Source organism: Schistocerca nitens, chromosome 6, assembly GCF_023898315.1.
Source record: "Schistocerca nitens isolate TAMUIC-IGC-003100 chromosome 6, iqSchNite1.1, whole genome shotgun sequence".
NCBI lineage: Eukaryota > Metazoa > Arthropoda > Insecta > Orthoptera > Acrididae > Schistocerca > Schistocerca nitens.
The window spans coordinates 322,383,406-322,409,666 of record NC_064619.1 but is presented as its reverse complement, the minus strand read 5'-3'; the positions used below and the strand labels follow the sequence as shown (position 1 = coordinate 322,409,666).

At 41.3% G+C, this 26,261-nt stretch overlaps 1 protein-coding gene across 1 annotated transcript in view; it reads left to right on the top strand.

Annotated features, from left to right (window-relative positions):
* Positions 1-26,261, top strand: part of LOC126262621 (sex peptide receptor) — a 1,348,766-nt gene that overhangs the window by 1,250,728 nt on the left and 71,777 nt on the right. The window contains exon 6 of the mRNA XM_049959378.1: positions 6,785-6,830. The gene's annotated coding sequence lies outside the window, so the exon portion shown is untranslated. The remainder of the gene's footprint in view (positions 1-6,784; positions 6,831-26,261) is intronic.

Here is a 26,261-nt window from a genome sequence, read left to right as displayed (position 1 = left end):
GGGTTAATTGACAACAAAACGACTATTAACGTTGGTGTGTATAAAGCATGACTCTGGCTACATACCTACTAGATTTCCGGAAAATTATCATGCACACAATTCCGAAGGTTACAAGAGCTGACTAGTGCGAGAAGTATTGCACAATCAGCTTAAGAGCTCATGCATCCAAGATGCTATTTAGACTAATATACAGAAGAATGGTTAAGAAAGTCGAGGATGTGCTCGATGACGAACAGTTTGGCTTTAGAAATGGTAAAGGCACGATACAGCAATTCTGAAGTTGCGGTTGATAATGGAAGGAAGACTAAAGCAAAATCAAGAAATGTTCATAGAATTCGTTGACCGGGGAAAAGCATTAGACCATGTAAAATGATGCAAGATGTTCGAAATTCTGATAATAATAGGAATAACCTATAGGGAGAATCGGGTAATATACAAAATGTACAAGAGCCAAGGAGGAATAATAAGAGTGGACGACTAAGAACGAAGTGCTCGGATTAAATAGGGATGTTTTCTGACGCCCCTGATGTTCAATCTGGACAACGAAGAAGCTCCAAGGGTTCTGAGCACTATGGGATTTAACATCTGAGGTCATCAGTCCCCATCGAAGAAGCAATGATGGAAATAGAAGAAAGGTTCAGGAGTGGAATTAAAAGATAATTGAAGACGTAGATTGCAAGGGCTACTCTAAGATGAAGAGGTTGGCCACAGGAGAGGAATTTGTGGCGTGCCGAATGAAACCAGTTAGAAGGCTGATGACCTCCCAACCCCTCGCAGAAAGAAACTAACGTTTCACAGGCGTTAAAGCTATCTGCCTCCTTTCCCCTACACCTCCTCGCAACATTATTTGATCGAAATCCTACTGACAACGTTGTATGAGATGTACAGGCCATTGACCCGGATCCTACTACTTCCCGTCTATTGTGCACAAAGTAAACAATATTTATTAAGGATCGCTCCCAGCGATACTGTTTTATTGAAGGCATTACATTTTTCACTGTTAAGCTGAGGTTCAAGGTACAGTTTCGGTTCCAAGGTTCTTTTTATTTTCAGTACTTAAAGCACGATCGGTTTCGGGCTCTTACACGCCCATCATCATGTGTAACACTGAAAATAAACAAGAGCCCGAAGCTCATACTAGCTTTTAAACGTCGTAATGCATACGGAAAAGGGAAAAAGAAAGTCCAAATAACATTTTAGAAAACAGCTGTCGGGCTGGGGTGGTAAAACATTGGCAAAGCGACACCAGACAATCCTACGGATGACTTCCTGGATAAAGAAATTTGCGATAAACGCCAGGACATTTACACTCTGTGCTTTGACTCCGAGTGCTTGATGGACGCGGTGTAACAGCATTTTGTGTGTAAACAGTAAAACACAACGAAAACTTTTGCCCATTCCATTAGACGCATGTAAGTTTTTGATTTAGTGGAGGCATATGGCGAGTTGGAATAACGTGCCACACTCAAGAGTTAAGCGAATGTACATAGGTGCCTCTCCAATTAAAAAGCATTTCGTTACTAAACAAAAGGGATGGCATCAAAAGCTGTAAGTCCACACTGTCAAAAACTCTTATACCAATTAATAGCTATAGTACTAAAGGGACACAATGAATTGTACATACTTTGTGTCTACAATATGAGGTAGAACCAAATAAAATCTATATTTTTCTTTTAAAATCTTATGGGACTTAACTGCTAAGGTCATCAGTCCCTAAGCTTACGCACTACTTAACCTAAATTATCCTAAGGACAAACACACACAGCCATGCCGGAGGGAGAACTCGAACCTCCGCCTGGGCCAGCCGTACAGTCCATGACTGCAGCTTCTAGACCGCTCGGCTAATCCCGGGCGGCTAAAATCTATACCTGGACTTACTTTCCAAGAGAAAAACTTCTGACGATAATAAATGGAGTATAGCCTATAAATTACGTCGTACTGAGTAAGACGAAACGTCAGAACTTCATTTAATTATCCTCTCTCCAATCCCTTACGTATACTAAACAAGTCGTGTGAATGAAGTAAGATGAATATTGTGTGCAACTAACTGATTTTAGTGACATATTAACGTTGCCGTTACGTCATAAAAAGCAGTTCTCTGAAAACTTTTATATCATTTTCAGAACTGCTAATACCATCTATATACTGCTTTTGCCTCACTTGACTGTGCGCGTAAGGAGTCACGCCTACACAATTTTTCACAGTCGTATACTATACCTGACTTCGTCCTGTATATATTTTAATTTGAATACCCCTGTATTTTCTCTTAAATAATGAAGTTCAGTGGTAATTATGCAATGTGAATGAAACTGAGCACTAAATAATCGCCGAAACGCGAGGAACGTCACAATGAAATTGCGCATTAAATAAGCGTTGAAATGCAAGGAACGTGCCATCAGGCACAGCAGATGGAGTGGCTGTTAAGGACCAGACAAATTGACTTTGCTAATAGAAAGCAAGAGTATGACGAAGAGGTGTGCGTGTAAAATTTACCAAATAACATAAACGGAAAAAAGGTGATGAACTTTATAGTCGAAATTCAGCTACACTTTCGGGGAACAATGTTTAACGACTGGTCGAGGCACAGCACTCAATTCTCACGTCTTCCCATTTCAGTGTAAACTTCCAACACGTTCTGTCAGAAAATATGATGGTCATGGGGTGTTCGCACTATACAGGGTGTTTCACATTTCAGAGTACAGACTTCTAGAGATTGTAGAGGGACCTCAGTAAATTGGTTTATTTATTTGTGTCAAAACCGTTGCATACAAGATAGACAACAAGAGAACAGCAAGCTAAATATATAAAATTTATGCATATACAGGAAATACAGATACCATGTGAGGCAAATAGACCCAAATAACAATAGTTCAATATGAACAGACTGCAGACACTAAATATAATCAGAAAAAAAATTAGCGACCTCGGCGGCGTTGTCCCTGGCCCACAGCAGGTCCTCCAACGTGCAGGAAACTGAGCACTAAGGACAGATGTACAGGTATTTACTATGAAAAACAGTCTTGATTGCAAATTATTTATTCCTGTGACCGGTTTCGACCACAAAAAATTTTCCACCAGAAGGAGGATCTTACTAATTGGTCTGAAAATAACCACAGTTCTGGTCGAAACCGGTCACCGGAATAAATAATTTGTGATCAAGACAGTTTTTGATAGCAAATATTTGTAACAACATTGATCACTGTTCACTCCCATAATGTATTCTGATGTACAGGTGCTTGGTGATATGCTCAGCAGCACATTCGCATAAAGCTGATGGGTCCCCAAGACAGTTTCATTTGGCCACATTATTTTTTGTTCTACCCACAACACTTCTTAGTCTGTTCAGGGATTTCCACGTTCTCCTTTGCAGGTTTCCGCCTGGGGGGAGGACTTACGAAGGTGGGATCCATGATGCGATATCTGCGTTTCTGGTAGTCCACAGGTTTGCTCGTACCATTGACGTTGATGTATTGTCTTTGAAGGAAATTTTTAGAAAGCTCTTCCAAGATTTTAGCCAGCTTGTGGGAGGATGATGTCCATGGAGCGGGTGAGCAGGGTTTAGTTCCACTTTGCTTCTCTCTGCGTTCGCGGTAACTTCCCTTCTTACATCTGGTGGGGCTATCGTTTTCTTGTTTTTCTTGTAGGTAGGCGCTGCTCTCCGGCATCCTGACGTCATTCTACATGTATTGTTGAGAGCAACTTCCTTGTGCCTTGCATGAACAGAACTGTACCAAACAGGGCAGGCTTATTCTGTGGCAGAGTAACATAATGCAACTGCCAATGTTCTGAGTACTGTCGGTTGGGCATTCCGTCCGCTACTTGTGAGCTTTCTCACGGGCACGGATAGAGCCTCCAAGGGGAGTGTGCGTTTCGCGCTTTAGATACACTCGGGCGTCTCCTGGGCAACAGTTAAAACTACCCTCAACCGGCTGATCTTTCCACCACAGAAGCGTAGCTGTATGGGATAGAAAAAACGCAGGGACTTTCTCAAGGCCAAAATTGACGATAATGACCATAAACATTGAGGGCTTACCAGCCAGCAAAGAAGAACTTCCACAAACTTAGTAGATAAAACTTTACATAGATACCCACGTCCTGAAACGTCTTCCAGCGACGCTACAGAGCGTCAAACACATAGGCGCCGTCGACTGTAAATATTTGTGTATATATGGTGGTTCCGTGATGATATTCCAAACTTTCTCGGATGATGGAGAAGGATAAATTTATCAGTTTGAGAAATGGTCCCTGTACCGGAAACGAACAAGTCGAAAGTTATATGCGAAGACCGTTCTGATACCACTGACGCCGAAATACATGTGCCAGTACTGTTGTAAGATTGTAGGATAGACAACTTTCAGAGGTGGCAGTATGGACAAAAACAAGAACAAATGTCTCGTAAACATGAGTTCTAAAATGCATACCTTAAGAGCTACGAGCACTTGTTCAATACCGATCGAGGTCGCGCAGGGGTTAGCACACTGGACTCGCATTCGGTAGGACGACGGTTCAAACGCGTGCCCGGTTATTCTGATTTAGGTTTTCCGTGATTTCCTTAAATCGCTTCAGGCAAATTCCGGAATGGTTCCTCTGAAAAGGCACGGCCGACTTCCTTCCCAATCTGTCTCTAATCCGATTAAAGCGATGACCTCGCTGTTTAGTCCCCCCCCTCCCCCTCCCTCAACCCCCCCCCCCCCATCACCATCAACCAACCAACCAACCAACAGGTTCAAGAGAGGAGGTGTGTTTCACGTTAGCGATGGTCAGCACGCGCTCATTGTTCCTCAAGTATGCGTTTTAGAAGTCATGTTTACTCGACATTTCTTCTTGTTTTGGTCCATACTCACCTCGGACAGTTGCATACCTTGCATTCTTAGCAACAACAGTACTGGTACATGTATTGCAGTCACAGGTATCAGAATGATTTTCGCTTGTAAATTTCAACTCATTTGTTTCCGGTACAAGGACTGTTACCTCAAATCGATACATTTATCCGTTTCCATCGTTCTAGGAAGTTTGTAACAGCATCATTCAAGCAACATTTATATGCATAAATTTACAGGCACTGGTGCATATGACTTTGACGGTCTGTAGCATTGTTGGATGACGTTTGCGGATGTAGGTTCCTATGAAAAGCCTGATCTACTAAGTCATCTCTACAACCTCTAAAAGTGTGTAGCATGAATTGTTAAGCACTCTGTATACCGTGAAATAGGAAAGAAGTTGCGCGTTATCGAGACCATTTTTGAAGCACACCTACTAGCCCTGCTCGTTAACTTTAAAAGTGTGTAACACGGGTTCTGGAACAGCTATAAACGATGAAATTGACAAGGAGTACCATATCAACTACTCTATTAATGGGAAAGAAGTTCTATGTCATCGAGAACATTATCTGAGGCATACATGTGCGGAAAATCGTGCATACAATTGTATGTTACTGTGTTTCAGCTCGTATAGGACGTGGTACCACCTGGGGGTTGAAAAAAAAAAACAATTATGGAATGATGACCGCTACGTTTAATAAAGCACAGAGAACTCGTATTTCATTGCTTCTTTATCCCAAGACAACAAAATTAGGTTTAGTCCAAAACTGAAGACCGTATGGAATGCTGGTCAAAGTTTCTTACCAATCATGTTTCAGTCATTACAGTTGAAGCCAGATGCGGTATGGAAGCTTGCATCTCATTTGGGGTGCGGCACAGGGCGACACTTCCATTAGGCTGAGAATTAATTTTATGTCATCCTGCCGCGAAGGAGCCGATCCACAATCAACACTCAGTTTCAGTCAAGATGTACTTTAAAAAGTCTTATTAACCGAGGACGCCACAAAGTGGAAGTTAAATAACAAATCCTAGTGTAACGAGCCTCTTTTATTATTTTATTCGCGTTTTAGTGGGATGTTAAGCCACGTGTATTGCAAGACAGGTTTTCCCTGCCTCTCTCCCCATCCCACTCAGTCTCTCTCTCTCTCTCTCTCTCTCTCTCTCTCTCGCCCTACAGTGGCATGAATTTCATTCATAAAACAGGGGCCAACATACATGGACATGTAAGCTTCATAATGTCAGTGTGTTTTCCTTCTCAATGTTCATTTCAGTAATTATATTAGAAATCACTAACCATCTTAACAAGACAAAGGAATACTATCAATAATTTACGTACAGTATGTTTAGATATTTACGTGTTCTTTTGTGTAATGTGACTTTAACATGTTGTATAGATCTTACACATGCTTTAAACAAAAACAAATACATTGAGAAGAGAGTTGCGTTTTTGCGCTCGTAAATGCTTAGTTTTCATGTCCGTTTATAGAGATTTGAATGGCAAATAAACCACGGAGACCGGAGTATCTGGACGGGCAAAGTGCGATGGGGAAATTTCGAACACTGCACGGACTTTTTCCGCAAAGAACATGGTATTCGCGTCACATAACGCAGAACCAGTGTATCCATAGGAGAAAAAGTGAAGCAGTGGTGTAGAGGAGGGGGGGGGGGGGGCGCTCTTACTAGAATCCGTGATACAGCGAACGAAATTCTTTCTACTTCCTCTCGTTTTTCAGATTGGTGCTGCGACGAATACATTTTCACCGAAGAACAAGCCTAATTTATCTTTTTTTTCTCTCTTAAGTACTTTAGTCGTTCCGTTGTCGGTCTCGATGTCAAAATTTGGATATGTATAACGAAATGTGAACCTTCTCCCTTTTTGTAGTGGCCTCGGTACCTGTTTCTTAACGAACTCCACGAGCTTTGAAGAAGATTCCAGCTAACGCATCTTCTATTCTCCTTTTCAGATACCTCACTAGCAGGGAAAATGATAATGATGGCCCCGTATCTCTGGTAAGTGATGGTCAGTTCGACAAAACTATAGTGTAGTTTCTGATAAACCAAAAACTTTCCATGCAAAATTAAATCAATATATCATACTCGTTCATAGATAAAAGGATACCTCAAATTCACATTCCATTACAGTATTTTTAAGAAAAATTCTAGAAGGAAGACAAAATAAGTGTGGCGGGTCTTTACTTAAGTTTAGATTATTTACTTACTTTCCATGGTTTCTTAGTTAAGTATAAGTAATGATTGTTAATGCTAAAGCACAGTCGTTAAGATTATGTTAGAGTGAGGAAAACTAAATCGTAGAGACATAGTATAAAATACGGCAAAGTGACGAGAATGTTTTTTCGCCATTGATATATAAGTGACGAAACAATGTAGACTCTAGCATTAGCATTCGCATTGCCATACGCATCCAATTCCTTTGTTGATTTGATTCTGTTTCTGACTGCTGTTCATTCCTGAATTAACGTTGTGTGTATGTTGAAAACATAATTTAGGAGCAAAGCAGTATTCAGAGTCGTGTGTATTATTTATGTAATCCCAGACACAAATTAATTTCCACAACATTGTGAGACGCCATCCATATGTTAGAGATGTTTTTGTGGGAGTGTTTTGAGTCGGCTTACTGACATTTAATTGCACCGTTTATCTGCAGAGCCATCTGCATTTTTCGACATCACGTTAAAGAAGTTCGATGATTTTCCTGATCGGTCAAATACTGTATTTTCGGTAATCTTGTTCAAATTCTACAAGGCGAAATCACAGAGAACTTAGTTTGGAATTTTTATTTCATTATCATTTCATTCGAAACAAAATTTTCTTGATATTTTATGAACCAAAGATATAGCATGATCGCAATCCAGTTTCGTAAAGGATTTCATTGTGATAGCTATATGAAAGTAATCATAATCCCCCATTGCACACAATATATAAGCGAGAGTAGTCAAATTAAAAAATGTATATTTTATTTTTTTTAGTTGGTTATATAAGGGAGGACGCTCTCCAGAAAAGCCATTTCTACACTTCATCTAACATATCGGATCAGTATATGAACCTCAAAGTGACTGCTTTATTTAACTGAGGACGAACTGTTAGCAGTGTGTTCTATAGACTTCCGTCATATCTCAGCTCAGATTACTATTGATGCCGGCCAAGGTGGCCGAGTGGTTGTAGGCGCTACAGTATGGAACCGCGTGACCGCTCCGGTGGCAGGTTCGCATCCTGCCTCGGGCATGGATGTGTGTGATTTCCTTAGGTTAGTTACGTTTAAGTAGTTCTAAGTTCTAGGGGACTGATGACCTCAGAATTTAAGTCCCATAATGCTCAGAGCCATTTGAACCATTACTATTGATATTTACGTTAAAGATGCGAAGACTGGAGCAAGAAATTTGACGATACTGCCGAGAGAATGAAACTTTCTTTGCCCTGTGATTATAATCATTAAAATTACAACTGGCAGGACTCACTGAACACCTAAAATTTGGAGAACCTTTATTCCCTTAGCAAATGACGCACTGTAAAATGTTTGTGTTTCCAGAGACTTGTTTAAGCTAATTTACCGAATAAGACTAGGGTGAAATGTTAGCTGAAGAGGCATCTTGCACCATTGTCAGATTACCGTATATACACTGCTGGCCACCGTAAATGCAACACCCTGAAGGAAGCATCCGAATCAAGTGAAATTTACACCATGGGTTTGCAGCGGCGAGATATGCAACTGATTAGCATTTCAGCGCAGACGCACATCACGCGCGCCTGTGGCGCCACCTCATAGCGCCATTTAAGGCTTGGCGATTTCGACGAGTGTACGTTCGGCACGTGTGTTTACCTTGTGGTTGTTTCACAAGACGATCAGTTATGCCTCGTAGACAACAGCGAACATCGTTTGATCAAGTATCCGAGTTCGACAGAGGAAGGAAAGTGGCTTACCGAGATTGTGGATTATCATACAGAGAAATCGCTAGTCGTGTTGGACGAAACCAAACAACTGTAATGCGGATATGTGACCGTTGGATGCAGGAGGGTACGACGGACCGACGTGGTCGATCGCATTCACCTCGGTGCACCACTGCACGTGCTGATAGGCAAATTGTGCGCATGGCAGTGACGGATCGCTCAGTGACATCCCGAACCATAGCACAGCACATTGTGTCTGTAACGCATCATCCAGTGTCTGCGCGTACCATTCGACGCCGTTTACAGCAGAGTGGTCTGTCCGCAAGACGTCCATTGCTTCGTCTACCATTGACGCAGAACCACAGACGTCTCCGTCGCCAATGGTGTGATGACAGACGGATGTGGACGGCAGAATGGAATGACGTTGTCTTTACTGACGAGGCACGCTTCTGTCTGCAGCACCACGATGGTCGGATTCGAGTGTGGAGACACCGTGGAGAGAGGATGCTGGACAGCTGCATTATGCACCACCACACTGGTCTTGCACCGGGTATTATGGTATGGGGCGGTATTGGATATTACTCTCGCACGCCTCTAGTACGCATAGCCGGTACTTCAAATAGCCGGCGCTACATATCCGAGGTGCTGGAGCCAGTTGTCCTTCCTTACTTTCAGGGCTCGGCCACAGCCATATTTCAACAGGATAATGCGCGACCACACGTGGCACGCATTGTCCCAAGGTTCTTCGTCAATAACCACATTGAATTGCTTCCCTGGCCGGCTCGCTCTCCGGATCTTTCGCCGATAGAAAACATGTGGTCCATGGTTGCTCAACGAGTGACCCAGATTACATCCCCAGATGCCACACCAGATGATCTTTGGCAACGTGTGAAAGCTGCTTGGGCTGCTGTACCCCAGGAACACATCCAACGTCTCTTTGACTCAATGCCGAGACGTGTGGCAGCGGTGATCTCCAACAATGGCGGCCACTCTGGCTACTGATTCTGGCAGGAACCACATGTCACAGACGTCTGTAAACGTAATCATTTGATACTTGGTCAACATGTTATCTACAAAATAAATTTTGTTGTGCTACCTCTTGTCTTTCTTGGTGTTGCATTTACGGTGGCCAGCAGTGTATTATGATGAATCTTATGACCTAACTGTTCAGAATGCTTTGAGAGCATTTAGTATCATTATCAGTCATAAACGTATTTTTCATTGTTAGAGCACAGCTTCTGGTAATTCTAGTTTCAACATTCGGCAAGTGTAGATGTAAATTCTGTTCACAATGTACTGGGCAGTTATAAATAAAGTGACCTTGTTCCGAGCTCTGCAGTGCGTGCCAAATACGTCACAAGGTGCTGAAACATCGTATGTGTGTTCATTAATCGGTGTCCTTGTGGACAATACTGAAAAAATATTAGTTCCCCTTTCTCACACCGGATGAAAATATAGCTCTTCACGCAATTAGAATGTTTACTTATTTTAGACTTTTATTTTTTTAACATTATCTGATTACCTCCATCAGTACCTCTCTTACCTCGAACCAAGGTTGCACATATACAACGCATTTTTACGTCATAGTTACCCAAGAAATAACAATCTAATATGACAAATACCTTTAAAATGACTTGAGCATATACAGTGACAGTGTGCATAAATCATACTGACTCATAAAGTTAATACTGGCATTACTTGTATTGCTTCCACGACTACTACTACTTACTGCTTATTACTACTACTAAATTTGTAATGACCCTACTAGCATAAGTAGCTGAACTCAAACGTTTCAGCAGTGTGTCTTTTCCAGTTGAACCCCTCATCAATAGATACACCTAGAAATTTTGAATATTCTACCTTAGCTGCCGATTTCTGATCGAAGTCTATATTTATTACTGGTGTCATTCCATTTACTGTGTGGAACTGTATATACTGTGTATTGTCAGGGCCCATTTGCACAGCCGGCCGCGGTGGTCTCGCGGTTCTAGGCGCGCAGTCCGGAATCGTGCGACTGCTACGGTCGCAGGTTCGAATCCTGCCTCGGGCATGGGTGTGTGTGATGTCCTTAGGTTAGTTAGGTTTAAGTAGTTCTAAGTTCTAGGGGACTAATGACCACAGCAGTTGAGTCCCATAGTGCTCAGAGCCATTTGAACCATTCGAACCCATTTGCACAGAACCTCTTAATGATTTTCTGAAAAACATCGTTTACAATTTCATCAGTTAATTCTTGTCTGTTGGGTGTAATAGCTATACTGTACCAGCTTTGCATCTTCGTGAATATAGAATGGCAAGTCATTAATATATATTAAGAACAGCAGAGGACACAAGACCGAATCTTGCGGTACCCCATTATTGATTGTTCCCCTGTTTCAGAAGTCGCCAGTTTTTTTGAATAAACCCTTGTAAACCCCTTCTGCATCCAGGACAAGATCCAGGTCATCGTTCATATTCATTAAGTCAGAGGTTGTGCTGCGATGTTTATGGAAACGTGATTGGTGTTCTTCTAGTAGGTTGTTTGTGATTATATAGTTTGTTAGCTGGTCGTGGACTATATGCTCTAAGGCCTTGGATAATACAGAAGGGATACAAATAGGTCGATGGTCAGAGGGTGCTGTGGAAACGTCCTTTATAGTTAGTGGCTTAACTAGTCGCTGTTTCTATGCTTCAGAAGAAACACACGTGATTAAGAAGTGGTGGAAGATATAGTGGGCAGTAGTGGATCAGTAATAAGCTTCATCATTTGCAATATGATGCCATTGTGTCAAGTATCTGACACGCTCTGGATAGAATTTTCCATGGCTACAGTCGTTTAACTCCATGAAGTAATCAATGAGTTTTCGTTTCGTCGTGGTTGTAGGTAATATGAAGTACAGGTTCAGTTCCTAGGTTGGGACATTGTTGTCGGCTGCACCTTTTACTTTAACTATACAAAGACCTTGCAGGTTTTTTCATAGGACACTTAGTCTCTTTCTGTTGTCGGTTAATGTACACGCGTACATGTTGTTGTTGTCTTCAGTCCTCAGACTGATTTGATGCAGCTCTCCATGCAACTCTATCCTGTGCAAGCTTCTTCATCTCCCAGTACTTACTGCAGCCTACATCCTTCTGAATCTGCTTAGTATATTCATCTATTGGTCTCCCTCTATGATTTTTACCCTCCACGCTGCACTACAATGCTACATTTGTGATCCCTTGATGCCTCAGAACACGTCCTACCAAACGGTCCCTTCTTCTTGTCAAGTTCTGCCACAAACTCCTGCCCAATTCTATTCAATACCTCCTCATTAGTTATGTCATATACCCAACTAATCTTCAGCATTCTTCTGTAGCACCATATTTCGAAAGCTTCTGTTCTCTTCTTGTCCAAGCTATTTATCGTCCATTTTTCACTTCCATCCATGATTACCCTCCATACAAATACTTTCAGAAACGACTTCCGGACACTTAAATCTATACTCGATGTTAACAAATTTCTCTTCTTCAGAAACGCTTTCCTTGCCATTGCCAGTCGACATTTTATATCCTCTCTACTTCGACCATCGTCAGTTATTTTGCTCCCTAAATAGCAAAAATCCTTTACTACTTTGAGTGTCTCACACATGAATTTTGCATTTCTCACAGCTTCAGGGACGCTATTGCGCTGCTGCTTAGAAGCAATATGGTTTTCAGAAAAAAGGGGAGAGGCGATCAAACACGTGATAACTGCGGTTCTGGCACGTTTATTAGGATATGTTCACAAGGTACAACATGTGTTCCGTATTGTCTAATGACTCATTAGCATGTTTCATCAGGAATACGGCATGGTAAACAGTTAATCCCAGCATTTGCGGTGTAACCGGAGCGATATGTCATCATATATTATCCATCAGATCAGAAAGAGTCCGGATACATCCCTGAGGGTTCAAATGGCACTGAGCAGTATGGGACTTAACATCTGTGGTCATCAGTCCCATAGAACTTAGAACTACTTAAACCTAACTAACCTAAGGACATCACACACATCCATGCCCGAGGCAGGATTCGAACCTGCGACCGTAGCGGTCACGCGGTTCCAGACTGAAGCGCCTAGAACCGCACGGCCACACCGGCCGGCACATCCCTGATAGACGCGATCTTTCAGATACCCCACCGTCCGAAGTCACATGGATTTAGTTCAGGGCATCTGGAAGGCCACATGTCTTGAAACTACCTAGAGATTTCGCGGTCGTTATCGAAGGTTTCTAGAAGCAAAAATTTCGCCTGGTAAGCGGCAATTGATGCCGTCCCACACTGCATAACAGTAGTGGTGCAGACACAGTTGCGTTCTTGCAACACTGGAGTCACATGTTGCACAAGGAGGTATTGACAAAGCGTAAACGTCACTAGGTCTCGAAGAAAATCGGTGAATGAAGGAGCTTGTGAAGCCTAACTACACAGTCGCGTAATCTGAGTGCAGTGGATTTCGCTACAGAACATGTGACGGTGCAGAACACCACAGGCGACAGTCCTTCAGTTCACGGCACCGTGCAGGGTAAAATGTGCTCCGCTCGTAGAAAGAACGTTTCCTGGCCACGTGTCGTCAGTTTCCATGAGCGGCAAAAAACGAAGAGCGAAGTGACGGCGTTGCAACCTATCTTTGAGCTTCAGTTGGTGGGCATTCTGAATCTTGTTGGGAGACCAGTGTAAACAGCTCCGAAATATCTTTAGAGCTGTTGCCTAAAGGCTTAACAATTCTCCTGACACAGCTCGAACTCTGGCCGCAAAGTCTGAGGCATGTGCTGCAAGGTCAGTTATAGATACACCAACTTCATCAACGACAAAAGTGGCAATGGACCGCCTCCCTCTCACTACTTCACCAACTAATTCATCTGTCTCTTCAGATTCGTATTCATATTCTTTAGCCCACTTGTGAAATGTAGCCTCTTCGCAGCTGCTTCCGACGACTATATTCCCGTAATGAAGCGCTTCTGTTACTGCCGCACTGATTAAATAACTTTAACAGCAGTTTACGGTCTTCCTTCTCAATAGCCATTGCGTTACGTGCAGAAAATTTTAGCCTTCTTAACTCTTACATCAACGGTCACTTTACAAAAGAAATCAGCTTGCGTCGCCAAGTGACACACAGCAAACTGACGTCAAAACAGGAAACATTTCACATTCTGACTGGCTACAGCGCTATATTTTCAGCAGGTGACAGAAAGTGGAACTATCATTTATTCATCGTACTTCACGGCCACACCAATAAATGAAAATATTTGCAATGTTTCGGCGTCCTGCGAAGTACGCAGCCTGTAACGCAGCACTCGGAACGCAATCAATTTAATTGTAATTACACGCTACACTACATTCCTGATGTGCAATTTGATTAAAATTAGAGCAGCATTTAAATGCTTTTATTTGAGAAACTGCAAGCTCTTTCTTGCTTTCAGTATTAAAAATGATCACATCCAAATAATCTGCATTAAATCGGCAGTGCCATCGTATTTCAAATGAGGAATGCTATACTGCGAAAGTAATATCCTGGCTTCTCCTCATAGTTATATTCTAAACTTGCTGTTATTTAGTCTGTCTCAGCTGTAATACCTCCATTAATAACGAGAATGAATTCATCAAGAGTACGATGTTTTTTGGCAGCCACTTTGTTAAAAAATCACAAAGACGAAACTTGATGGCGAAGAAATGCATCATCAAATTACTTGATGTGGAAAGACTCATCGGTTTCTGGTAGCCACAGAGGAAAATAGGTGAGCCTTGCAGTGAAAAAATACGTCATTGAATTACATGATTTGGAAACGTTCGTTGGACATCTGCACAATTCTGGCGAAGTAGACTGTTGTTCGATGTTAGTGGATCACATTTTCTTTTAAGTAGACGTGTACTCTCTTAAGTTAACGTGTGTTAAACATTGTGTGGCAATCTGCACGCAAAGTTTCTGCAGTAAATGTAGGATTTTCCGACATTCGACGTCGTTTCTTTCATCGATCCGTTGCAGCTAGAGGTCTGTATCGGCAAAGAGCACAACGCCAACATTTCGTTTCCTTTCTGGACGATATTGGAACTTTGATTCATGAATTCTTCCATTGGTCGTCGACTATTCATGTGTCCAACACAATACAGTAACCTAAAATCTTTTCCTCTGAGATCCAGACGATGATCTGCTGCCGTATGTCATCCTGTCTCATTCTGTTATTGTGACACACAGAACTAAGCCCATAAATGTAATATGAGCGGAGTGAATCCTGGTTAATTTTTTTCTCGTACCATTCATAACGTACTAACATACGCGGAATTCGTTGCTGATATTATTTGTGGAATTGTCGATGTAGCTGAACATGTGACTGGAAGTCGTGTAGACAGCGAGGTTGCTGGGCAACATTGCCGTTTCATGCTGTCGTCAATACGAAATATCTGTGGCTCTATTACCCGCATTTGCCTTTACAGCTTGACACGCCTTCCTTTGAAATGTAGTAATATCCGGCGATCAGTTCGATCTTTAAGATGCATCACGCACGAACGTAGGTCTTTCACACTTTTCTTGTTGTTGCACGGTATTTCTTCACGCACAATACAACGGCTCTTCGCTGCTTGCGACGTAGCAACGGAGAGGGTCTTGCAGGCTGCAAAGTACCGTCCCATTGGAGGAACCGGATGCTGCAGCTCTGACGACTAATATGCTCCAGGTAATTGGAAGCGGGGACCAAGCCGGGCCGTAGATCTGTCTATGTGCAAGCGAGACACTCCGGTCCTAATCAGAGCCATTAGGAGAGACATGTTCAGTGCGTACCTCAGTTGCTGTTCTGCATTACTGTGCTTAGACGTGCGGGTTCGTATGTCATCTTGACGGAAACGGCCATTCAAAGGTTCGAATGTCATTTACTGTCCTGTATATCACAAACTTAACGAACACACAAACATGAAAGAGGGTAATAATATTCCTGGTAATATCACAGTGATTTGACTTGCATCAGACGGATGCGGCACTCAGTGTTCTGTTGTAAGTAAATGGCCAGTGGGCAGAGCAGCAGTGAACGTGAAATAATTAGAGTACGTGTTCCCAATTATTGGATATTATTTCTAATCTCATACAGAATTTAAAAGATGCGAAGAGAGTAGATGCAACTGTAAGACCAAACCTATTTAAGGCCTTTCCTTCTGAATTTAAAAAAGTCATGGCATTGTGAGATACAATCTCTGTGATGAGAAAATTGTATCAAATGCCATCCGGCTCAAAGGTAATTCAAAATCAGTCTGTATAAAAAGATTTTCCTCAAAGTAAATGGGGAGACTGATGTCTTAATCAATACTGAAGTACGCTACAGATCAAAAATATGTTAGTTCAAGGGCTTCTGTAAGAAATGTTTTGCATGTTACTTCGACAGTCAGTCATGGGTACAAGTATCACCACTAAAGAAAGAACACACATAAAATGTTGTGGGGAGGCTAACTAAAGGCTGCGTTTTATTGGCAGGATACTTAGAAAATGTAACAGACCTACTAAGGAGACTGCCAACAATACGTTTGTTCGTCCTCTTTTAGAATACTGCTGCACGATGTCGGATCCTTACCAGATAGGACTGACGGAGTACATCGAAGAAGTTCAAAGATACGCACCACGTTTTGTATTATCGCGAAATATGGGAGAGAGTGTCATAGAAATGATACAGGATTTGGGCTGGAAACTATTAAAAGAAAGGCGTTTTCCGTTGCGAAGGAATCTTCCCACGAAATTCCCATCTCCAACTTTCTCCTCCGAAGGCGAAAATATTTTTTTGACACCTACCTATATAGGCAGGAACGATCACCAAGACAAATTAAGGGAAATCAGAGCTCGTGCGGAAAGATAAAGGTGTTCATTCTTTCCGCGCGCTATACGAGATTGGAATAATAGAGAATTGTGAAAATGGTTCGATGAACCCTCTGCCCGGCACTTAAACGTGATTTGCAGAGTATCCATGTACATGTAGATGTAGAGACATAAGCCATATAGAAATTTACTTTCAAAGCTCACTGACAGTGGCTGGAAATCTCTGTCGATCCTTCTTTCCGTCTTTCTTTGTCTGGCTTTTGTCCCGCTCCAACACGGGGTAGGCTTCGTTATGACGGATTTGGCAGTGTTAATGATAGAGGGTGGCCGTATGCCCTTCATGCTGCCACCCCCCCCCCCCCCCGGAACGGAAGTAGTGTACCCCAGCTGTCTGTGACTAGTGTATGTCATGAAATAGTGCGAACGTTTTCAAATGTCTGTGAGTCGTGTAACCGAGGCGGAACGGGTATTCACCTAGCGGGATGTGGAAAACCGCCTAATAACCACATCCAGGCAGGGCGGCATACCGGCCCTCGTCGTTAATCCGCCAGGCGGAATCGACGCGGGGCTGGCGCGCCTACCCGAGTCCAGGAAGCAGCGCATTAGGGCTCTCGGCTACCCTGGCAGGTGGAAATCTCTGTTGATATTGTCATACTATTTAAGTATCGGGGGCAGTTTGACGAACTAGAATAAATTTATAAAATGCTCTATTAATAAAGTGAACCAATCAGTGTCAGCGTGGTTGAAAGTATTGGCCTCATACTTTAAGACTATCGGTGTGGAGCTGAAATCTCATTATCGTCATCGTCGTCATCGTCATTATCATCATCGTCGTCGTCGCCATTTTTTTCACTTCAAGCATTATGCCTTTTTTTGTTTTGCTTCCTCAGTCTTCTTTCACTTTTTCTTCCATACTGGCTTAAATCTTTCTGTCTGGAGAGCTGATATTCCTCCATTTATCGAGATTTTCGTTCCAGTATGTCCCACTTTCTAGCATTGTATTGAGGGTACTAAATATATTCCGCTATTATCTAATTTTCGAATTTTGAAGTCTGTCTCCTCGTCTGCATTCCTGTTCTGCTCATGGAAAGAAATCCGATCTCTGTTGCTTGTATATGAATTTATTGACATTCACTTACGATTCTCTTTCGAAAACAACCATTGAACGTACCCTTGTTTTATAAAATTTCCATCTTGTTTCTTTTGTCGTGAAATTTTTTAGACATCTGTTTATTCTTCCGCATATATTTCCAAACTTTGCTAATTTCTTCTCGATATCTTCGTTACACTACTACGTGACATCTCAGTGTAAATAGTTAAAATGTTCTATTATTCTATTGTTGATTTCTTTTAAAAGCCACTGATTTTATTTTCTATTCAGAAACCTAATAAATGCATTCCACTGTGTAGGACATCTCCATTCTCCTACAGAAATGGGCGTCCCTTTCATATTAAAGGCAATTCAAGCGGAAAGTTAAGTTATGTTAATTTTCATTCATTCGTAAAAGATCTGGCATTTCCGAATTTCGTCATATAAATAAATGTCAAAAATTGCGGATGAAATGCTGCCGCCTTTTTTATTGCCTGTGTTTGTATCTGAATTAGAGCACCAATTATATCTCTGTTTGCTCAGACTCTTTAAAGAATTTATTAGGGGTTGTAAATTTCACTTTTCCCTATAATTCTCTACAGTTTCTTTCTGCCATCATTACCGAAACCGTTAATGAAATCAATGAATGCTAAATGGGTTCCCTTATTATAAGCTCTCTGTATCTCAGTTATTTGTTTAATTGTAAACGCTGCATCCCATTTGTTCTTCGCCTTATAAACTCTTAGATGTAACCTTTAAGCTACTGGTTAGTATTGTTCAATAAACATTGTATGGGGTATCCAGAAAACTGACTTCTCTATAGTTCAATTACTGCTGTGTCCTTTTCTAACAGTGATATTAGCTTTGGTTGTGACCTTTATTTTGGAATAGCTCCATTTTTTCAGCATGTATTAACGATATGTAGTAGCCTGTTCTGTAGCTGGGTGCGTCCGCATTTTAGCAGTTCAGCTTTTGCGCTAACCATACATGTATCTTTTCTATTCTTTGTGAACTAGAGGTCTTCTCTTACTTTTCCATACATAAATCAGCTGAACATCCTATGTCAATTTTACCGGGTTTATTCTCTGTGGAACATATGTTCTTACATCATAAATTTTTGTAATATTGTATCTATTTATCTTGTTGGATGTTATTTATTTGACCAAATTCTTTTTCTATTGTTTAACAATTTTCATTGTTTTGTAAGCTACCGTTTGCCTTCCATAATGTCACCTTCTGTTACGCTTATAAACCGATTCCAAGATTCTTGACGGTCTAGTTTCGTTCTTCCACATTTATTTATAATAGTTCCTGATTAAATCTCCTCTGGTACAGATCTCGTAGGCTGTGTTCATTCAGTAAATATAAAGCAAATTGTAGATTCATTCCTCATCTTTTCCTCTGTTAACTTTTCGTTCTTTTTCCATTTGGTGTACACATCTGTTTGAGATATCACAAAGATATAGTAAGAATCTATGTGATATCCCCTGTACACTACCGTCTCTTACTTTGCCTTGCAATTTTTCATTAATGATAATGAAGCCAACAAGAGTCTTCAATCCTCGCACAGACATTGTGTGATTCTATTTACGCGTACATTTTTGCGGAAGGAAATATTGGTCACCTTTAGTTTCTTAACGCAAAGGTAATCTCTAAGCAAACTTCCGTTGTTATTTCTGGTATTTTCTCACTACGCTCCTGCAGTCTTCGGTGTACCTTTATTCCCCACCCTTGCATTTAGCTCTACATGTGTCACATTTTGCTACATATCTCGCCATACTTCAATCCGTCGCTTGTTTCTGGCACCTCACCGATGACTGCTGCACCGTTTTCATTTTTTGTACCAGGTTGACCATTTACCTGTCTCTTTTCTGGTGACTTTTGCTATGCTGAAGTAGGCCTGAACATGTCAGCTACTTCCATCAGCATTCGAGAATCGTAAGTTCCTATACCTTTTCAAATGTAAGAGATGACTTACTTCACTGCATTGACTTTTCTGCGCTTAAAACAGTGAGCGTCTTCATACTGATACCAGTTGTCCTATTAAAATAATTTTTTGATGGTGCACTTCTTCCTTCCCATTACTACTGTCAACTGATAAGCGTACGTGTGTACGTTACGGAATTACTCTGAAGTAGTTTTATCTCTGCCACCCTCCAGTTGCTTAAAACTATTCTGGTAGCAGCCAGTGTTGCAGTCAATGGACATGCAAGTAACTGCATGGCTTGCGATATTTTTTTCACCTCCAATCTATGGAGTACGTCTGAGATGCTACCGGTCATTAATCCTCCTTCTGCCAATCTTCGAGGTTTTTTTACCACGCTGTGAGCTCCATGCTACTGCCATATTTAGCTAAGTCATTCTACAAGATGATAATGCTTGATAGAATGAAAATGATACTAATTCAATTATTAATTACTGGACTCAGTTTGTTTCTCATAGTGAAATATATTACTTTAAATGCAAGGCTTGGAATTTTAGCCGAATTTGACGCGGCAAATGAACAGAGAAACATTTATGCGAAAAATTTCGTAGTAAAATTTATTTTTGTTGGAAGTAGTAAAAACTTTCTTGGATCAGAGCTCCAATGCATCTTGTCCTAGACTGTTCCTATTTCTAGCACTGTTCTGGTGAACTAAGCTGCTGCATTTAAAAATGAATGTTATTCGTAACAAACACGTGACGTAACATATGTAATTAAAAGCAGTGTTCAGTCTGTCTGCTTCCTTAATCGATCTTCTGAGGAATATTCAAAAACTCACATATCAGATAATTCATATTGTACGCTTACAGTCTCGGCATACCCTAGCACGACTTCAAATGTTAATAATTTATTTATGAAGCATGTGTATTTGTCATTCCATTTACCCTCTGTTCCTGAGCATCTATGGCACCGTAGATTGAAAATAAACAACAAATGCATTCCCGGCGGGGTCAGGGATTTTCTCTGCCTCGTGATGACTGGGTGTTGTGTTCTGTCCTTAGGTTCGTTAGGTTTAAGTAGTTCTAAGTTCTAGGGGACTGGTGACCATAGATGTTAAGTCCCATAGTGCTCAGAGCCATTTTTGAAACAACAAATGCTAGAATATGTACGTAATGGAGCCTAAACTTGACAGTATTAGCCTTCCAGGTAAGAATAATTGTTTTCCAATTTGTTCTTTTATACAGATTCTCCTCCGAATTCGCTTCCAGGTTTGAACTCCAGAATTGGTTGCTGCAGCCTATTCTACTGCACCGGATCATATGTTTTCGTATCTGGAGTTGACAACCTTCCTATCCATATCGAACTGCGTATGGGTTGTTTCAAAGTTCAGTGACAAAACCCTGGCTATGCGCCATGCGTTAACATCAACGAAAATTTCGCTAACTTTCTACATGCATCCGTTGTATAATATTCACGTGCGTATCTGTTCCCATTTTTTTGAGAAAAAATTTAGCTACATTAATATAAAACGCATTCCACTGAATTTACTCACATTGAGAAATACGAAGAAACCATCTGTTTTACTAGGTAAAAAACTTTCTATAGCAAGATCACATAAATTCTTCTTTATTTTTAACAACAGATGCTGACAGACTTTGCGAAAGACCAGAAGATGACAGCAAAATCTGTCGGAACTGGTTGTCGAAAATAAAGAAGAATTTATGCGGTCTTGGCTATAGAAAGTTTCTTACCAAAAGTATTCCAATAATGCTTTAATCTTCTGTTCGAATGCTGTGAGCCAGTACAGAATTCGAGGACGTCAGCGGCTACAAACAATTGGTAGCTATTTAGGTGCTTTGGTCACAGTTATTCAGTATGGCCATTTTTCAGTACAGCAACTTCAAAGACACAAATTGGAACGCGTCATTGTGAACTAATTATACGTATTCACGTGTGTCGACACCGCGTGGGCTGCATTCCAGGAATTTCTGCTGGAACGCAAGCTGGGGCGTTGCTATGGTAACAGCACGAGGAACAGTTCCCTTCTGGACTATTATGTGTCCTCTAGCTCTGTTCAGAGGACACTAAAACATAACACCAGGTTTACGGAGACCGTTTTGGGAGGCCTAAAGAAATTTTAGACTAAGATCTCGGAGAAAGTACTTTATAGGTAATATGGGGTTAACAGAAACAAGATACGGGGTTAGGAGAGGCGCTATAACTCCAGGATTGCTTGATACTGATTTGTACTACAAGACGTTATAAAAAGCTGTGGCCAAACATTCAGGAAACAGTCCTCACCATTCGATTAACAAAATATATTGTATTGAGACGGTTTCGGAAACGCTATCTTTCCAATGTTACAGCTCAGTTTATACAACTCTTGAACAATTTAATCATCGAAAACACACGGGAAAAGGGAGCTTTCCTAGATTAACTTCGGATAGCACACGTAAGTGCAGCAACCGTCCCTTTCATTAATTCCCTAATACGTTACTGAATCCATGTAGTATTGCGTATTGTTTCACTGTAGAATTGCTTATTGTTTCACAGCCCTCAACAATACCGGCAATGAAGACAATGTGCACAAGAGTTTTCAAATGCCACCTCAACTAAGAGTTAGAGGATCTAGATCGTGGAGGCCAACCCATGTATTTGTCCATCTGTCCATCTGTCACTGAGATGAGGTGGGCATCCATCGTGTATGAAGTTCAGGTTTAGTAATACTCGCAAAGGCACAGGTTTTAGCAGAACAGGTAAAGTATTCTCTAAGAAAGCATTGTAAGGTTCTCCATTGAGGTTGGGTGGAAGAATGTGAGACACGAACATTTACCAACAATGCCGGCCCGGCCAGAAAATGTTTGTTGATGACGTGACTGTCGATTTCGAGAGGATTCTTGACAGCCTATAAGTACTGACTGTAAAGGTTTGCAGTCTGATCACGTGGAAAGGAAGCCTTGTCAATGAACAGCACATTTACACTACAGTGAGGGTTGACACTTTGTTGAAGAAAGTGTACCCATCAGGAATATCAGCTGCTGATAGCGTCTGCACATACTGTACACGGTACCGTTACAGCCGGTGGTCAACACTGTTTGTTGGAGGCAATCGAATTGTTTACGCTGGCACTAGAGTTACTGTCAACTGCCCGAAGAAGTTCCTCCTCCTCGTGAGGTGTCCTCGTTCTTCTAGGATTTCCTCAACCTTCCCCCTCCCGCCCACCTCTCAACCCCCACCGCAACCCCCCTGTCACGGGTGGCAAGCTTCCCATGCTCTCTAAGACGACGATCAATTGTCTCAACCGTTCTCCTGTTGGGCCATCGTCGTTCTGGAACTCTCTCCCAACACAAACATTGAGTGCCATTGCCATTACGGTCTCCCAGTTCCTACCTCAAATGGGTATTTGTCAACTCCGCACTCAGTACACTTACATTGCACCTACCAGAAACCAATTCCGTGAATAACGCTTTTTAGTTGATGCTGAGTGCAGCAGTGAAGTTCGTTGCATGCCAACACAAGTGAAACAGTGAATCACGTGCCGACGCTACCTTCGCTCAGTTGGATGAACAAACTATTGCAGTGAACCCAAGAATTAGGACTTACTGTGCATTGAAACAATAATTACCGATGAGGGTATATCGAACATTTCATGTAATAAAATGTTTCATGTAACGCCAGTACGTTCTCTTTCTACGTGATTCCGTAAGTAATGTGATTATGAAGACAAGCAGAAAATTATCTCTGACACAGAAATGAGCGTTCCCGGACCCATGACCCCATAAAGTTTTATTCCTCTATGTGTGAAGAATGTATCCTGAAAGTTTGGCCACACCTTGTGTTATACCCTGTATAGACGCTACTGCTATATTTATTTTCTTTGTTGTTTTTCGAGCCTATTCACATGAACTGCATGAAGAAATGATGTATATTTTTGTAGTCTTATTTCCTGTGTTTCATGTTTTGAACATCAGATAGTTTGCACCTTCCTACATGCTGCCAATTGTTGTCCTAAGCAAGTTGAGCATATGAGCTCAAATAGCTTGCAGAAAAGTAGGTTACGAAAGAGCAAAGTACGTTAGAAATTAATATTGATAAAAGGTATAATAAATCTTAGAATCTTCATCGATAGTAGATATCAAACAATGACTCCTTGTGTGACCCTGCGCGGGCTGTAATTAATCTAATCTTGCAATAAAATCCTGTCCGGAAGACAGCTGCTTCTACCGTGTTATTGCCTGGAAGGCTAGTTGCCCAACTGCGCCGAGGGCTAAACCAGCACCTGGATTAGTAAGATGACAGACGTATTTTTCAGATCAAGCATGCGCTTTTCCGTTACGCTGTCTTGGCTAGTGCGGATTTATTTTCCCCGCCAGAGTCTTACGTACCGTATGTGTTCAATGCAAATTAGAGAGCACTGTAGCGTTTTCTTATGTAATGTTGTTCACATTCAAACGTTAGGTGTAGGACGTTAGGCGTATGAAATCCGATCTTTGACGATTCTCAAAGGGTTCCTGGTTTCTGCAGGTGATGTAAATATTGATTTGATATCTTTCTTAGCAGCGATCAACCGGTTCTTATGGAAGCTGCACCTATCTCCAGTATCTTCTATACTTGTGCATTCTTTCTCCCTCTATGCTCTCGTTGTCTCTCTGTCAACTGAAAGAAATCACTTGACATAGCTGGTTCAAATGGCTCTGAGCACTATGGGACTTATCTTCTAATGTCATCAGTCCCCTATAACTTTGAACTACTTAAACCTAACTAACCTAACGACATCACACACATCTTCTTAATTTCTTCCATCTGTAGTCATTGGCAGTATGTCATATTTAGGTGATCCAGCTCCACTGGCAAGACGCTCTCGTCACATATTTCCTTCGCGCTGAGTACCGTCGTGGTAAAACAGGAGTATCGCCGTCCAAGATGGTGACAGCTAGCCATCTTATGCGGCAAGAAAGCCGTACACATTTAATTGCGCTGACACGATCCTAAAGTGTTCATAGGCTGATCTTGTGTTTCCTGTTCATATAGGTTCTGGAAACTTTGTAGGCAGGCTTTCACGGGATAGCTGGCTTCTGCAATTGTCTACCAATTTCGGTTTCACAGCATTGCCCTGATGCAGTCCCACGACTGAAGTACCCATGTGGCCATGCCGCCATTCTTTCTATACGTAGCGTCTCTGAGTAGTAGTGAAATAATCCTTATAACCACTGCTTAATTTTTGAATACGAATCATCAGTAATGGGACACGATAACCTCCGGTATTAGGAAACAACCTCGTCCTGCCACACTTATAGTGGGAAACTATCATTAAAAGGTAGTAGACTCAGCAATGACAACGAAATGATGAAATTACTGCATCAGTGACGTGTAATGTGTATTCACAGAGCATGCAACCTGTAATTTATAGTGTTATGTTGATCTCTCCAATTGCAAAAGATCCGGATTTGTGGCCCCTTCTGATCCCCTGGAGGGAACTGTGAAGAGGGAGCTGATCATACGGAAGGATTTAATAACCAACTAAAGAGTAACATCCTACGAGTCTGATAGTGGAATGTCAGAAGTCTGAATGTAGCACGGAGTATGGGGAGATGGAGGAAGAGACTAAATCTAGACGTAATGCAGTAATGGGAATGAAAGAGAGAAAGATTAATTGAGTTTGCTATTAATTTTCGCTGGTAATAGTGAAAACATGGTCAAAAACCATAAGAAGTTGGAGTACGAATATACTTGGAAAATGCCTATAGATTCCCGCAGAATCACATGTGGCCCAGACTCAGTTATTGGACTGTAAGAACGTCCCCAGGAATATATATATATATATATATATATATATATATATATATATATATATATATATATATATAGACCCAGATCACAATTTATTAATGACGAAGAGTAGACTGAACTCAGAAAATCTTCAGAAAGCATCAGTGGGGAAAGAAATGGTATACTGGAGTACTTATCGATATTGAGGTCTTCCAGCTGTTCTCTACGGTTACAGATACTTCAGTAATGAAAAGCACAGTAGGACGTAGGAATAGACATCTGTAAAAAGCGGCAATGACAGAAGCTGGAGAGACAAATTTAGGTACAAGAAAGGTTACTGCGAAGAAACCTTGGATAACAGACAAATACATCACTTGGTCAACGGAAAAAGAAACAATAATTTCATGAAAAGACAGGAATACATTAATATAAGTCGCTCGGGATTAATGTAAATTGGAAGTTTGAGGAAGACAAGATGCAATGGCTGCAAAATAATGCGAAGAAATCTAAGAATCATAGGAGTGATTCACCATACAGAATATTGTGAAAAGCTCTCGGTAAAATTACAAGCGAATGCATCAAAGTTAAGAGTCCAAGAGGAATTACGGCGCTGAACTCTGTGGAGACAGCGGATTGATGAAAATCATTTTTTGTAGGCCTCTACAATGAGGAGTACTTTTCCGATTATGTAATAGATGTAGAAATGGGAGTGGGTACGGAAGACCTAGGGGATCCTGTATTAGGGCTGTGGAAGATTTGCTAACAAATAAAGCGGTAGTTTAGACGAAGCAGCATTGGAATTTTTAAAATCAGAGAGAAGTGGCGAGCAAAAGACTATTCAAATTAGTTTATAGAATAAACGCAGTTTGTGAAATATATGAGACTGTAGCTGTACTATCCACAGGATATGTGGCCTGTAATTGAAGATGTCTCATGATGATCTCTCCATTGGCAAAAGATTCCGGA